We start from the raw sequence: 13,532 nt of genomic DNA, 5'->3' as shown, positions 1-13,532 counted from the left end.
AAAAATTGTGAGACATGCAAGAAGCAAGAAAGGATGATCTATACAGAGAGAGAAAAAAGGCAGCCAATTGTCCCTAAGGAAGCCCAGACATTGGACTTATGAGACAAAGACACTAAAATGTTTTCTCTAAATATTTTCTTAGATATGGTTTCAAAGGGCTAAAGAAAACCATATATGAAGTATGATAACAATATCTCACAAATACAGATTATTAATGAAGAGACAGAGATTACAAAATAAAAAAAACAAACATTGTGGGGTTAAAGAGTATAATAATTTAATTCAAAAATTCACTAGAAGAGTTCAACTGCACATTTGAGCTGGCACAAAAATCAGTGAACTTGAAGATAGGTCAATTGAGATTATCCAGGCTAAGGAACAGAATGAAAAAAGAATGAAGAAAAATAAACAGAGCATCAAAGACCTATAGGAAACCATCAAGCATACCAACATATGCATAATGAGAATACCAGAAAAAGAGGAGAAAAAGGAAGGAGCAGAAAGAATATTTGAAGAAACAACACAAGGAAACTTCTCTAATTTGATGAAAAGCATTAATCTATACATCTAAGAAGCTCAATAAACTCAAAGTAGGATAAAATTCAAGAGATCCACACTGTAACACATAACCAAACTTTCAAAAAATAAAGACAGAATACTGAAAGCAACAAGAGAGAAGCAACTCATCAAAAATAGGGAATCATCAATAAGATTTCATATCTGATTTCTCATTAAAAACCATGGAGGCCAGAGGCAGTGGAAAGATACATTCAAATTCCTGAAAGAAAAAGACTGCCAACTAAGAATTCTAATTCCAGCAAAACTATTATTTGAATATGAAGAAATTATGACTTTCTCAGATAAAACCAAAGAGAATGTATGCTAGCACATCTTATCTACGAGAAATACTAACGTGGGTCTCTCAGGCTGAACTGAAAGGACAAGAGACAGTACTTGAATCTACGTAAAGAAATTAAGAACACTGGTAAAGATAACTACATAGGTAAATATAAAAGAAAATATAAACGTATGTTTGGTTGTGGCTCTTTTCTCCTATGTGATTGAAGACAGCTGCATAAATCAAGAATTACAAATCAGTGTTAATGGACACTGTATTAATGTAGAAAGATGTAACTTATGCAATAATAGCATGAAGGAAGGGGAGGGAATATATAGGAACAAAATTTGTAAACTTAAATTTAGTTAGTATTAATTCATATAGATTATTATAAAACAAGGTACCATTTGTAAGTCCCAGGGCAACCACTAAGAACTCAAAAAATATTTAGTAAAAGAAACATCAAGGCTGGGTGCAGTGGGTCACAACTGTATTCCCAGCACTTGGGAGGCCAAGGTAAGAGGATCACTTGCGACCAGGAGTTCAAGACCAGCCCAGGCAACAGAGTAAGAACCTGTCTCTACAAAAAATAAAAAAATTATCTAGGCATCATGGCACACACCTGTAGTCCTAGCTACTAGGGAGGCTGAGGCAGGAGAATCACTTGAGCCAAGGAGCTGGAGGCTGCAGTGAGCTATGATGGTGCCACTAAACTTCAGCTTAGGCAATTCTGTCTCTTCAAAAAAAAAAAAAAAAATCAAGGAAATTAAAATGGTACATTAGAAAATATATACTTAATACAAAAAAAAGGCAGAGAACGCAATAATGTAATTAAGGAATGACAAAAAATTACTTGACATACAGAAAAAAATAACAAAATGACAGCCATAAATACTACCTTAAGCATTAGTAAATACATTAATTGTAAATGGATTCAACACTCCACTCAAGTCAGAAATTGCTAGACTGAATAAAAAGAGAAATTAATAAATCTCTTCTGCATAACCAACGAGACAAAACTTAAAATATCTACATATCTCATGAAAACTATCACCATTTATTAAACATTCTTCTCATTCAGCAAAATGGAAAATAGGTATTCATTGCAACTTGTCTTCTGATTCGGGGTGGCCCATTTAATGTCATTTAGCTTTCACAGGCTTATTTTGTTTTTCATGCCCAATTTGGGCAAACTAAGCAAAAAGTCTAACCTAATTTTAAGTTGTCTGTACAAAATTCATAATTAAAAGATACTTAATCTCATCTTTAATCACTATCTTTTACTGATGTCTAAGCATGTAGTTTTTAAATAATATTCATATAAGCCCTGGTCTTTCAGTGAAGCATATTCATAGATTAATGGATCTTGCATAACACTGCAGCACTGTCTTTACTACAATTGCAGAAGTTCTGAATTCTCGTAATATAAAATGTAAGCAGCTTTTTAAAATGATTATGTAGACCTACTCTTTAACCACAGGGCTGAATATAATAAAAAACATAGGAGGTGGTAGACACAGGAAAGTCAACCTTCTCTGAATACAAGGAAAAAGTGATTTCATACTTCACAAACTAATTATTTCATTCACATAGTCCACGCTGAAATGTAAATACCAAAATGTACATATCCTTCTAAGGAAAACAAGTTGTTTTACCAGAATTATAACACAGCTCATTTTATAAAGTAATTAACATTATTTTTGATCTCCATTTATTAAACCTATAATCACAAAATTCTTCACATTTCAAAATAAATAAATTGTTGTATCCTCTACTAGTCACAGTAAATATGATCCTAATTATTTAAGTAAAATTGTATGGCATATAGCCAACAATAATCTTTACGCCACTTAGAAAATAAGAATAGATTTAAGAGGACATAAATTTGGATAAACATTTCAGAAGTACTGATAACATCTCATGCTAATTTGCTAATCTGCTTAGTAAATTTATTGTTAGCATTAAAATTAATATATTCAAAATAAGCATACTATATACAAAATACCTAAAATAACATAATACTCATGGTATAGCCTATGAATAAAAACACAGATTCACGAAGACATGTGAACAAACTCAAGCTCTACCACTTACTATTAATACAACCTTAGGTAAGTTTGCTCACTTGGAGACTCAGTTTCCTTTGTCTATGAAATGGAAAAAAATGTTACTACCAAAAAGTAGCAGTTGGAGTTCAATAAAACAACATATATAAAGGGTTTTACATGATGCTAGGCACAAAGATTTCTACAATTCTTGTCAAAAGAAGAGCACAGGTGGTCTATTATATTATACATAATTCATCAGTAATTCTGTATAGATCAGCGGAAACAAAATAGTATAGGCAGAGAAGTTATTTAATGATTACAGACTCTAAACCACTTAAAAAATGGTTTGAACTAGACCGATCTCTAAGGAACTCTGTTTCTGAAATTCAAAGATTCTACCTCAAGGTGATGCCCAAAAAGCCAATGATACTGACCCCAAATTTCTTACAATAAATAGCCTAAAGAACAAATTTCAAGAACACCAAACAGAGGCAGTGGATATAAGAACCTGGAAAAAAAATGTATATACTTTGAGTGACAAAAATTTTTATAAATTACTTTGAAAAATTATCAGAGTTAAGCACAAATATTTAATGTTAATTTCAACAAGGAAAACTAAAATACAATTTTACTATTTAACAGTAAGAAAATCATTAAATGACGGGCGTATCCATATAACACAGTAACACATAACCATTACAAATCAACTTCTCAAAATAATTCATGATGTAAGTACTCCCAATGTGATTCTGAGTGAAAAGGGCAAAATATAAAACAATATTAACAATTTTGTTTTTAAAATACATTTGCAAAAGAAAAGACTGAAAGAAAAGCCACCACAATGTTTGCAGCAGCTACCTCAGATTACTGAAAATGGGGTAACTTTTTTTTATAATCTTCCTTTATTTCCAGCTTTCTACTGTAATCAACTATAATGTTCACAACCAAAAAAAAGCAATACAACATCCATTTATGATTAATTTTAAAGCTCTAAGCACGAGTTAAAGAGAACTTCCTTGGCTGGGTCAAAATGATATCCACAAAAAACTTACAGCTAACTACGCAATGGTAAAAGACTATATACCTTTTCTACTAAGATGAAGAGCAATACAAGGATATCTGTGCCGATCTGACTTGTTCTAGTTAACATTAGTAGAGGTCCTAGCCAGTGCAGAGACAAGAAAACAAAATAAAAGGCAAACAAATGAGAAAATGTGAAATAAAGCTGTCTCTACTAGCAGACAGCAGTAGCTACAAAAGCTACTAGAACTAACTCGTGAGTTTAACAAGGTTGTAAAATTCAAAAATTCAAGATCAATATTAAAATATTGATTCGCTTACATAAGTAATTGGAAATTTAAAAATTTGTAAAGGTTACTGTTTACAACAGCACCAAACAACATAAAACATTTAGATACAAACGTAACAAAATATGTGCAACATTTTTATGTGGAAAGCTTAAAAACAGAGAAATCAAAGACCAAATAAATGTAGAAAGGTTGTTTCATTTTGTTTTCTCTCTTGAAAGAGGCTCTCACTGTTGCAGAGGCTAGAGTGCAGTGGCATGATCACAACTCACTGCAGCCCCTACCTGCCAGGCTCAATCAATCCTCACCTCAGCCTTCCAAGTAGCAAGGACTACAGATGCATGGCAACACACCCAGCTAATTTTTCTCATTTTTGTAGAGATGCGGTTTTGCCATGTTGCCCAAGCTGCTCTTGAACTCCTGGGCTCAAGCAATCCTCCCACCTTGACCTCCCAAAGTGCTGAGATTACAAGCATGAGCCACAGCACTGGGGCAGGAAAGGTATTTTATTAATGGATTAGAAAACAACATTTTTAAGATGTCGATTCTCCCCAAATGGATCCATAACTTCAATGCAATCGTACTAAAAATTCCACAATGCTTTTATATAGAAATAAAGAGATTCTAAAATGTACATGGAAAGAAAAAGGACTCGAATACTCAAAAATTTTTGAAAAATAACAACAAAGTTGGAGGACTCAGGCTTTTTGACTTCAAGATACACTATAATGCTACCATAATAAGGACTGAGGTTTTGGCCAAACAGACACACAGAACAATGGAACAAAATAGAGTCTACAAAGCAATCCACACAAACATAGTCAACTGATTTTTGACAAGGCAAGCCAAAGGAATTTAATGAAGAAAAGATAGTAATGAGAGGTGAAGCCAGCTGGGGTTCTAGGTCAGGTGGGGACTTGGAGAACTTTTCTATCTAGCTAAAGGATTGTAAATGCACCAGTCAGAGCTCTGTGTCTAGCTAAAGGTTTGTAAATGCACCAATCGGCGCTCTGTGTCTAGCTAATCAGGTAGGGGACTTGGAGAACTTTTCTGTCTAGCTAAAGGATTGTAAATGCACCAATCAGCGCTCTGTGTCTAGCTAAAGGTTTGTAAACGCAGCAATCAGCACTCTGTCAAAATGGACCAATCGGCACTCTATAAAATGGACCAATCAGCACTCTGTAAAATGGACCAATCAGCTCTCTGTAAATGGACCAATCAGCAGGATGTGAGTGGGGCCAAATAAGGGAATAAACGCAGGCCACCCGAGGCAGCAGCAGCAACCCGTTCAGGTCCCCTTCCACACTGTGGAAGCTTTGTTCTTTCACTCTTCACAATAAATCTTGCTGCTGCTCACTCTTTGGGTCCACACTACCTTTATGAGTTGCAACACTCACGGCGAAGGTATGTAGCTTCACTCCTGAAGCCAGCGAGATCACGAACCCACCAGGAAGAACGAACAACTCTGGACACGCCACCTTTATGAGCTGTAACAATGAGCTGTAACACTCACCACGAAGGTCTGCAGCTTCACTCCTGAGGCCAGTGAGACCACAAACCCACCAGGAGGAACGAACAACTCAGGACACGCCACCTCTATGAGCTGTAACACTCACCGCGAAGGTCTGCAGCTCCACTCCTGAAGCCAGCAAGGCCACGAACCCACCAGGAGGAATGAACAATTCCGGATGTGCCACCTTTAAGAGCTGTAACACTCACTGCGAAGGTCTGTGGCTTTGCTCCTTAAGTCAGCAAGACCACGAGCCCACCAGAAGGAAAAAACTCCAGACACATCTGAACATCGGAAGGAATAAACTCCGGACACACCATCTTTAAGAACTGTAACACTCACTGCGAGGGTCCGCGCCTTCATTCCTGAAGTCAGCAAGACCAAGAACCCACTGGAAGGAACCAATTCTGGACACAGTAAGAATAGTCTTTTCAAGAGATGGTGCTGCAAGACTGGGGCATCCATACACATACACACACACACACACACACACACACACACACAGAGTCTTGACCCCTACCTCACGGTATATGCAAAAAATAACTTGAAATTGGTCACAGACCTAAATCTAAAATCTAAAGCTATAAAAGTTCTGGAAGAAAACATAAGAAAAAAATCTTTGCAACATTGGATTAGGCAAAATTTCTCATGATAAAAAAGCACAAATCATAAGAGAAAAAACTGATACACTGGACTTCACCAAAATTTAAAACTTCTGCTCTTTGAAAGATACTGTTAAGAAAATTAAAGGACAAACTACAGACTCAGACTCAAAGGAAATACTGTGAACATATATATGATAATGAATTTGTATCCAAACTGTATAAACCATTGCAAATCAATAACAAACAACCCTTTTAAAAATGAACAAACGATTTCAGCAGACAATCAAAGAAGATACACAGATGGCAAATAACAGCACAGGAAAAGATGCTCAATATGTTAGAAGAAAAATTCACGTTAAAACATAAATGGGTTTTCACTAAATGTATATTAGAATAGCTAACATTAAAAATAAAATGACAAGTGCTGACCAGAATGTGGAGCAGCTGGAACATCAAACATCACTTGCGGGAATGCAAAATGAAACAGCTACCTTGGAAAACAGTTTGGTAATTTCTTTCTTTTTTTTTTGTTTTTGAGACGGAGTTTCACTCTGTCACCAGGCTGGAGTGCAGTGGCACGATCTCGGCTCACTGTAACCTCCGACTCCCTGGTTCAAGCAATTCTCCTGCCTCAGCCTCCTGAGTAGCTGGGATTACAGGCATGCGCAACCACGCCTGGCTAATTTTTGTATTTTTAGTACAGACGGAGTTTCACCATGTTGACCAGGATGGTCTCGATCTCCTGACCTCGTGAGCTGCCCACCTCGGCCTCCCAAAGTGCTGGCATTACAGGTCTGAGCCACCGCGCCCGGCCGGCAATTTCTTTTAAGGTTAAACATGAACTTGCACACGGCCCAAGAATTCCACTCCTAGATGTTTAACCAAAAGAAATGACAACATGTGTCTACACAAAGACTTGTACCTTAATGTACAAAGAACAGCGCATGAATGTTTATAGTACCTTCATTCCTAAATGCCAAAAACTGTTCATCAAATGGCGAATAAACATATTATGATATATTCACACAATGAAATACTATTCAGCTGTAAAAAACAACCAAGCATCAACAAACATGCATCAATATGGATGAATCAAAGCATTAAGTGAAAGAAACCTGAAACAAAAGGCTACATACTGTATGATTCCATTTACATAACATACCAGAAAAGACAAAGCTATAGATAGGGACAGAGAACAGATCAGTGGTTCGTAGGACCTATGAGTGAGGGGAGGAAACTTTTTAGAATGATGGGAATATTATTTGTCTGGATTGTGGCAGTGGTTCCATTATATGCATTTGTCAGACTTTATACAGCAATATAATAAAAATTACTTTTTTAGTTATAAATCATACCTCAATAAACCTTGATTTTTTTTAAAAAAAAAAAAGCAACATATGCCCTTTTTTAAAAAATATGCATCAATTTAAATGAGCTAAACCAAACTTACTGGGTATGGAAATAGGGCAGGGAGGAACAGTAAGGAGACCAAAAATCCTTAAAATACTGGAAATCTAAAATATTAATTTATCGTTAGTAAATAAGAAACAGATATACATAAACACAAAGAGTTAATCTAAAGAGAGATGCCTTTTTCAATTAAGTTCTCATTGTTTGGACAGAAAATAAGAAAATTTGATAAACTTTCAAGGAAGATTAAAAATCACAAGGAACAGGTTGATAAACGAGTGCTGTAATTATGACCTAGAGTTTGGGAACAACTTATCTGAAACACTCCCCTTCCACTTTACTTAATGGAACCAGTCTTATCGACCCATCCACTCTACTCCACTCCCACCCCGTCTTCTATCTTCATTCATAACAATCACATGTAATGCATACATCTTACACATATAGATGAGTACAACATAAAATGCCTATTACACCAAATTCCTATTTGTCCATTTAAGCTCCAGACAAGCTCATTTTTAAACGTCTTTTTTCTCTTTTTTAATACCACCCAAAACCAAAGTGATGTCCCTCTGGGATGATTTTCTGCAGTTTCTTTTGTGTGCTATTAAGTACTAAGATGATCAAAATAAACAAAAATGTCTCAGAAGTTTTGAGTGGATCACTCCCATAAGAAGCTACATTTTTCCATTTAATAAAAGTTAAGAGGTAAGTTGTAACTTTCATCACTTTGTTTTCTTTATGTTTATTCCATTGGGCTTATACTGTTGCTAGGAAACCAGTTCATAAGATTTCCCAGCCCACAGAACACCCTCCTAGGCAGCCTGGAGGATACCAAACTTCGTAACCAGGGCAATTCTCTACCACACAGTTTACTGGTTAGCCAACATCATGCAGGTGCACTCTGCCTGGCATGCCCCTTACTACATTTACCTAATAGGTACAGACACTATAACCAATCCCCTCACCGCAATAGAAATTGTAGCAGAGGGCAATCAGGTGATCGTTAAGTGTAGAACTCTCCCATAGCAGGGAACACAACAGCGAATTTGTTGTCAGTCCCTGTCACCCCACCCAACTAAATATTGTGGAGGGGGAAGGGTTGCCTTAAATTGTGAAGAAAAATGTCAGCCCACTCCAATAACTCCACCACGCAACATGCAAACTGCTTCCAAAAACCATCACCCGGATTAATATTTGGAGAGAAAGGTGGCATCAGTATCCGCACAGCTGAGAGGGGAGGGAAGGAAAGAGTCAGAATTCGTAAGGGGCCGCTGAGTCACCTAAAATTGTGGCCAAAACTTTACCCTCCAGGAAATCAAGCTCTGCCCCAACTCTCATCGAGGAAGCAAGTGAGAGTAGCAGCAGCAGCATCATCCTACCAAAAAAACACCAGCGCAGCTTTTAATAGAGTTCCACTCCTTAAAGTGAAGCCAAAAATAGGTTTCATGTCCAAAGCTTTCCTCCGCAGTAGGCGACACGCGCAGATGGAGGAAACATCTTTATTGTTGGGAAAGGGAGGCGTGCTAACGGGGACGAAGGATACCTCACCACTTGGCAAAGTTACTGGCTCCTGCCTTGACCCTGAAATGCCACTTTTATTGCAACATGTGGCCCAAGAAACTCTAAGGAAATGTGGCTGGCAGACGCTGTAGAGCTTTTACCCCGGTGTACTTGGCAAAGTAAAAGGGGATACATAAAGCAGGCGCGTTCTGTGAAATCTAAGCAAGAATCAAGGTCTCCATTCGGTAGGCGCTTCGGTGACACAATAATCACGTGTTCGTGGGCGTAGACTTTCGAAAACACTCGATTCTGGGACGTGCAGGTACCGGTACCTCTACCGGCGAGCGCAGGAACGAGTGGGCACTCCCACCCCCGGGAGCTGGCTCCGTTCCCGCTGGAGGTTGGTCACGCCCCCTGGCTCCCGGTCGCTGCGACAGCCAAGGGCGAGGCCGGAGCAGGCGGGCTGCAGGCGGCGGAAGCTCGGCCGTGCTCCTCCCCCGGTGGGGCGCTCCCCGCCCGCCTCGCGCGGCCCCGACCCCAAGACCCAGGCCCCGGAAGACGAGCGTTCACTTACCTGCTCCTCTCTCTCGCTCTCCGCTGCCGCCGCCGCGCCGCTCACCCACGCTGGCCGGTCAGCCACCCCCAGCACACAGACCCCTACGCGTAAACCCGAGGCACGGCCCCAGACCCTTGATGGGAGACCGCGGCCCAGCCACACAGGTTGGGGTAGCCCACGCACCACCCGGCTTCGAACACCTCTGCCCCCGGAAGTTGATTTCCGCCAAGGCCCGCCCAACCCAGCGCCCGTCACTCAACGTAAACACGCGCGTCACGTGGCCCCAGGCCGAGGCCCGGGTCGGGGCCACATATTCAGAGCTCTGCCACCCCAGCTTGTGCGTGGTCTTTGGAGAGTTGTCCTGTGAAAAGGGGTGACTTTGCCATGCTCCTTCCCATTCTACCTCCTGTTAGTTACAGTTTCTCATTCCTCTTGAGTAGCAGGCCCTGTTTCTCCACCTAATCCCTGCAAATAAACCGTCCCCCAAATCAAAATGAGTTCCATCTGGAACTTTGTAGGATTGGTCCTAAGAAGATCCGCCGAATCTCTTCACCACTTCCAAGCAGAGTACAGTAAAACCGGGGACTAAGCAAAGTGGCTCACATGTAGTAAGTGCTCAAGAAATGGATGTTGACTAGATGCTACCTCTCATCTTTGCCTATCTGAACTCTCAAGCACCAGATGCAAGTAGGCTGAGAGCCTCCGCCAACCAGTAAGATGACTTCGGTCAAAGAATTCTGCTCTAGAGTTACTTTTGTTCTTGTCTTCAACTCCAGATCACAGCAATTCATACGTGCCATCTCTGTTGCAGAGTTTTCTTGCAAAGCGTTTCTTAAAAGCTTTCTGTCAAATAGCTTGTCCTGTAGCAATAGGAAAAGAATAGCGTAATTCACAGATTATTTGAAAGGAAGGAATGATTAGATAGATGTCTTTGTCCATTTCAGACTGTCAATAGCGATGAGAGAAACAGTCAACTAGCAGTCCACTCGTGAATGTTTCTTCCGTTTTTGCCATGGGAGGATTCTGAAGAACATTCATTCAACAATTTTTTATTGATTGTATACCACATACCTAGTCCTGGGCCAAGTTTTGACAATTCAAGAGTGAACAAGGTAACACTCAAGATATTTGTCTTCAAGGAGCTTACAGTCTAGTGAGAAAGAAAGACACTAACCTGGGGACTTTGAGCATAAATCTCTGGAATATTCACATTCTTTGTATAACAAATATTCTTTCATCCTTGGACACTGGGTTTCTCATCTGTTGAACAAAATTGGCTTAAACCTGTAATCTCTGTTCTGTACTGGAAGCAGAAAATATTAGCAAGGCATCCTGACAAGTGTGCCATAAGTGCCGGCCTAAGTAGTTAATGAGCAGTTTCAGTATTGAGCAGGTCATCTTGACTACATTATTTTTCCAGCCCACCCCCTTCTTTGTGCATACAAAAAACATTTCTATTGTAAGAAATATAATGCTTTCTTACACATATTTGTTTATCTGTCTACTAGACTACCAAGTCAAGGACCACTTCTCACTTGTATATCCAGCAATCTACTCACTTCTCATTTGTCTTTGTATATCCAGCAGTCTAGCAAAGTGTCTAGTAGTTAGAAAAAAGGTATTCATAAATATTTCTTAAACTTGGTAAAGTTACCTTTATATTATTTTGTCTCTCATATCTCTTTCTGCTGGAAATCAGATAAGTTTCTGGGAGTTCCTTCCCACTGAGGTACTTACGTGTTCACTCTGTCCCGATACTCAGTACTAAACTGTATTCCATACTAAACAGATTTATAATAAGAATAAATATTTATTATTAATATTTACTATGTGCCTGGCATTAGATTAAATATTTTAAATCCCATATATAACTTACCACAATAATTTTACAAAGTAGGTATATTAATGTATTTACACTTTAGATGAGGTTACAGATTTAGGAAGCATAAATTGACCAAGTGGATTTAAAGCCAGATCTGCCCAACAGAAGGACTTGTTTATTCACTATAGCACATCACTTTGCTTTTTATATCACTTATTTATCAGTGAATTCAAATCCTACCAACTCCATGAAATCTTTCTTCCTTCCCCACAGTAATCTTTTTCTTTATAAAGTAAACAATTCAGTGATTTTAGTGTATTCACAGAGTTGTGCATGCTTTACCACAATCAATTTTAGATTATTTTCACAGCCCCAAAAAGAAACCCCATACGCTTTGGCCCCAACTTCTCCCTCCCCTCCCTAGCCCTAGGCAACCAGTAATCCACTTTCTGTCTGTATGCATTTGTCTATCCTGAACATTTCATATAAATGGAATCATGCAATGTCTGGTCTTTTGTGACTGGCTTCTTTCACTTAACATGTTTTCAAAGTCCCTTCATCGGTTGGGTTGTTTCTACTTTTTGAATATTATGAATAATGCTTATGTTGACATTCATGTACGAATTTTCATGTCAACATATGTTCTCATTTCTCTTGGATATATACCTAAGAGTGGAATTGTGGGGTCATATGGTAACTCTATGTTTAACCCCTTGTGGAACTACCAGACTGTTTTCCAAAGTGGCTGTACTATTTTACTTTCTCACCAGCAATGTATGAGGGCTCTAATTTCTCTATTGTGCCTTTTCTTGTCTCTTCTAGAACATGCGCCTCGCTTACTTTTCAGAATACTTTTTTCATGAGCCATCTTGAATTATTATTCTTTGTTGTACGTGTATCTGCAAGCCCATTTTCCTAATAGTTTGTGACCTTCTGAGATGAAAAACATGGTGCCTGCCGTTAAGAGAATTGCATCTAGAAAAATATACAATCAAATCAGAAATTACAGTGATAATAAACACTGAAATAAAGTTTATTGCTAAAATGTGGAGAAAGAACACCTCACTCAGCCTAGGTTAAACAGGAAGTACTTCTCATAGAATGTATCAAAGCTCAAGATTAGTCCTGAAGAATCCATTGGAATTGACCAAGCTAAGGAAAGACATGTGTATGCTCCAGAAAAAGGAACACATACCTTTGTATATATTTCCTTGTCTATGAACTGTGGAGGTAAGTATAGTTTGCAGGTAAGCATACCATAGAAGCGAATATTGTGGTATGTAGGTGTGCAGCAGGAGAAATGGGAAATGTAGATGCAAGATGATGAAGAGTTTTGTAAACTGTGTTAAGGAGTTTGAACTGTATCCTGAAGGTAATGGGAAATTGCTGGATTCGTTAAGCAAGGCTGGAGAAGAATTACTTTGGCAGCAGTATAGAGGAAGGATTATTGGGTAGGAGAGATGGGGCCAAGACTAGAAAAACAAATAAACCAGATAGAAGACATAAAATAACTAAAATGAGGAATTAATGACTGCCTGAGCCAAGATGGTGGCCATGAAATTGGCAGGCAGGATTTTAAAAGCACATGGCCAACAAAAAAAAGAGGAAAGAAGCCAGGCACAGTGGCTTATACCTGTAATCCCAGCAATGTGGGAGGCTGAGGTAGGAGGATCACTGGAGCCTGGGAGGTGGAGGCTGCAGTGAGCCGTAATTGTGCCACTGCATTCCAGCTGGATGACAGAGGAAGACCCTGTCAAAAAAAAAAAAAAAGAAGAAGAAGAAGAGGAAGAAGAAAGAAGAAGCAATAAGAAGAAGAAGAAAGAATTGAAGATATATTCCAGGTTTCTGGCTCTAGTCATCAAGAGGAAGATTGGGCACTTGGTGATAAGAATAATGAAACACTACAATGATGGGCTGCTATAAAAAAAATACT

At 38.7% G+C, this 13,532-nt stretch overlaps 1 protein-coding gene across 11 annotated transcripts in view; it reads right to left on the bottom strand.

Moving 5' to 3' along the window:
* CCDC91 (coiled-coil domain containing 91) overlaps positions 1-9,981 on the bottom strand; it is a 356,689-nt gene extending 346,708 nt beyond the window's left edge. For 6 of the 11 annotated variants that reach the window (XM_058442152.1, XM_058442150.1, XM_058442148.1 and 3 more), the window contains exon 1: positions 9,796-9,976. The gene's annotated coding sequence lies outside the window, so the exon portion shown is untranslated. Of the gene's footprint in view, positions 1-9,559; positions 9,583-9,795 lie in introns of those variants that run through there. The other 5 variants (XM_058442151.1, XM_058442153.1, XM_032159919.2 and 2 more) reach the window with 2 other exon arrangements.
* Between the last annotated feature and the right edge of the window lie 3,551 nt (positions 9,982-13,532).

This window comes from Hylobates moloch, unplaced genomic scaffold (assembly GCF_009828535.3).
Source record: "Hylobates moloch isolate HMO894 unplaced genomic scaffold, HMol_V3 SCAFFOLD_8, whole genome shotgun sequence".
NCBI lineage: Eukaryota > Metazoa > Chordata > Mammalia > Primates > Hylobatidae > Hylobates > Hylobates moloch.
Note: the sequence above shows the minus strand (reverse complement) of the source record. Positions and strands in the feature narration are given on the sequence as shown.